The sequence below is a fragment of the Gadus morhua genome, chromosome 11, assembly GCF_902167405.1.
Source record: "Gadus morhua chromosome 11, gadMor3.0, whole genome shotgun sequence".
NCBI classification, from domain to species: Eukaryota; Metazoa; Chordata; class Actinopteri; order Gadiformes; family Gadidae; genus Gadus; species Gadus morhua.
In genome coordinates, this window is record NC_044058.1 from 19,815,815 (window position 1) to 19,819,993 (window position 4,179).

Below are 4,179 nucleotides of genomic sequence, written 5' to 3' on the forward strand. Positions count from 1 at the left end.
GAATTATCGAAGCTAGCTCGCCGTGAGTTAGCCGAGCTGTAGACGGCCGCCGGTGCATGGTGGTTGACGTGAACTCGGTTTAAGTTGAGAGACGCATCATGCTAACTTTTGGTGGGGGACTTCATTTTTGTTGTAATTGCGTACCAAGGTTTCCTTTTTTTTTTTTTATACAGATAGACTATGCTCTCCATGGTCGGTCTGCTCTATCTGATAACCATCACGCTGGTTGAATCGAGGCAGGCTAAATAGACTGGGCAGAATTTGTATGATCTCAAGATGTGCAAATTCTGCTCGTTGCCGTTATGTATTTTCAGGTATTTTTTCCATCATAGAGCTCATGCGCGGTACAAACGTAGTGCGAATAAAGAAGCATATGTCGCTATGACTAAAGACCACAAGGTTAATTTGAAAGCACAAAGACCGCATACACACACGCACTGATGACACACACGCTGATGACACACACACACACACACACACACACACACGCACACACACACACACACACACACACACACACACACACACACACACACACACACACACACACACACACACACACACACACACAAAGACACAGGGATGGGACGCCCTGCATATTTTAAACACATTCAACTACGGCCCTGAGGGTGCGTTAAGAGCACCATCATATTTATGAAGCTGCCATATTATCTCCATCATGACGCGCTTCCCAGCGGCCGGGGCTGGCGATGACCCGCTGGCTCTGGGACGCACCGCCATTAAATATGGAAGTCACGTTCCTGGCTGTGGCACACGACTGGCGGCGGAGGGACAGCATTTAACGCTGAGCTTATGTGGCAATGAATACCGTGGCACAGCAGTATCCTAGTTAAGAGTGTCCAAACAGGGGAGGCAGCTAGGCCAAGCCTACTCTGGTCGAAAGGCTTCTTTGGATCAAATGTAGAGATATATAAAAAAAAGAACACAATTTTAGGTGTGGTGAACCCTTTAGATCCGAAAATAATTCACTTTTTATTTTTGTGTGAGGTGACTCGTTGACGACAGGAGAAAAATCTAAGATTCCAGCTGTAGTTCCTTTAAGGGAGTCATGTATGTTCATCGACCCCGGACAAAACTAAATGGGCGACAATAACAAAAAGCCATTTAAAAACAACTAGAGAGGGAGGTAAACCCCATAGGGCCGGCTAAGCCACAGAGTACTTTGGGAGCCAATTCAAGTTCCCCCTGTCACAGTACCATAGGCCTGGTGGACAACACAACTTTATTGTTCTCACACACTCTCACACACTCACACACACACACACACACACACACACACACACACACACACACACACACACACACACACACACACACACACACACACACCACACACACATACACGCCCACATGAACACATGCACATACATAAACACACACACACACACATACACACAAACAAACATATGCACACACATACACAAACAAACAAACTCACCATCCCTCCCTCTCTCCCTCTCCCTCTCCCTCTCCATCTCTCTCTCTCTCTCTCTCTCTCTCTCTCTCTCTCTCTCTCTCTCTCTCTCTCTCTCTCTCTCTCCCTCTCCCTCTCCCTCTCTCTCTCTCTCTCTCTCTCTCTCTGTGTCTCACAGTGCTTCATCAGCGGGACAGAGGTATAAATCTCCATGCCCAGAGGACAGAAACGGGAAGAGCGGCTTATAATGGGCCCGTGCGGCCACTGTGATTGGCTGTAATTGTCATATTACAGCGCAGCCACCGGCGAGCCGGCGACCACGTCCCCGCAGAGACCCGAGGCCCTTCCAAGCACCGATCTCTGGCACCCGAAAGTGAAATTGCGCCGCTGAAGAATTACAGGCCAATTAGACGAGGGGGGCGGCTATGTCAGCGCTGTGGACCACCAGTGCTCTCGATCGCCCCGGTTTTCTCTCCCCCTGTTTTGAGGGTGAAAAGAAAGGCTAAATATAGTCCATCTGAGGGCCGTTAGACTCTTCATTTGGGGTCATGATGCTACCCCAGTCGCCATGCAGGAGGATCCATATGATATACTTAACAATTATTCGCAGAATAATTGTTTTAATATATACTACACGTGAACACAAATAAACAATCACACTTTTTGCCAGGATTTCTTTGTTTCTGTTAGCGGTTCATTTGTTTTCATTAGCGTGACGAGACAGACATTTTGCGATGAAAACAATATCCCGAGTTTGAGATCTCAATCATGGGATATTGCCCAATATCCCGAGATAGCGAATTTGCGCTATCTTAGGAGGTTCACGTGTAGCATATACTAAACTAGGCTATGTATGTTCTTACAGAACCAGCAAAGCATACAATCACGATCAGAGTAATGGATCCCCTGTTTGGACACCATCCAGTTTCAGTTTAATGTTAAAGATGGTGATCAAGAACAGTATAAAGTGTAAATATACAAACACATATATATATATATATATATATATATATATATATATATATATATATATATATATATATATATATATATATGCTGTATATGTATTGCTCCCTCTCCGCTCCAGCTCCTCAGACCAGGTTCGTCCCGGAGGTCTGCGGGTTGACTGACAGGCAGGAATGAGGGCTCTCTCAGTGCTGAGTCTGTCCATGCAGGCCCCGATTGCATCAGCCACACCTGGAACCCGCCTTGGGCTCCGCAGTACAAAGTACAATTCTGCTTTTGAGTCAACGCCGAGTCCTCGATTAATCAGACTGGCGTCTTATCGCCCCCCCCCCCCCCCCGCCCCCCCTGATTCCTTTAAGGAATCCATGACTGAATGTCAACCACTTCTTATAATTACAAGTGAAGGAGTAGCATTACTACAACTGCAACCACGAATACGACTACTACTGTTAGTAAAAAAATAATAAGTACAAGTTGTAGCACAAACACTACATTAATACTACATTTACATTTAGGGCATTTAGCAGATGTTTTTGGGGGGCTAGGGTTAGCGCGTTGTCATATACTGTCGAATACTACCACTTTCACTCCTCCTCCAGTAACTACTACTACTTCTACTAAAAATAGAAATAACAACAACAGGCATGCTAACTCACATAACAATTACGCCCAGGAACATAATCCTTATGCAGAGCAGACATGGCCGCCGCGTAGTGTGTTGTCAGGACGGCGCGTGATTGATGACAGCGGTGTACCTGCTTGTGGTGCTTCTGAAGACAGAGTCTGCCAGGGCTAGGTGGCCCGCAGTACTTTGGCTGCCGCCTGCTTTGACTCAAGGATATTGTGTGCTTTCTCCATCGCTGTCCTATCGTCTCGTCATCTCTCTTTTCCACCTTCATCTCTTTTTTTAATCTGCACTTACTTTTATGTTGTTTTATGTTTTATGTGTGATTTACTGCTGTACGATTGCACGATTACAGCCGATAGGACTTTTGCCGTAAGACAGCATTAGTCACAATTATCCTGTCTGCGTCCCTTGGGAAACATATTGAAACAGGATCCGTGTTCCGCAGTGTGCCGTTGGTGGGAGACTCCAAGGTCTTTAGGTTGTGTTCCCACTGCTGTTGGTTAAGCCATAGTTCCTCAGGGTACCAACACCTTCAAGCACCAAAACCCTGGGAACTATGGTATTTCAATGTTTGTAAGGCAACATATCTTTTAAATCTGTTCAACGTTATTCATCGGTTCTCGTAAACAACCTCAATTTCAGTATTGATGATTCCCAATTCATTGTTTTTTTTTTGTTCTTTATATTAATTTGGAACAAACATTTGCACAGATTTATACAGTATAACTAACATACAAAGGTGTGCCAACCTGCGACTGTGAACACTGCTGATTAAGCACGGGGGTTTTCAGGACCACAGCGGTCCATGCATCATAAACAATGCACCGTTCTCTCTTTCTTTCCTCATGCAAGAATTATTAGCCGACGCACTATGCCGTCTATTCCATTACCTGTGTCCAACAAATAATTAACCGTGCGCTTCTGCTCGTTCAACTTCTGTGTTAATGGCTTCCAGATAATCAATTAGCATGCAGTTGTACATTTAAATTAGGATCAATACGCTGCCGCTAAAGTAATAGTTTATGCTAACGAGACATGAATATTTATCATATAGTATTGAGCGTATCCGCAAGACTTTTTGCAGTAGAACGTTTAAAGAACTGTGTGACTCTTTGATGAGGTGTTTTAGCAGAGGTAGTTTAGTCTTTAT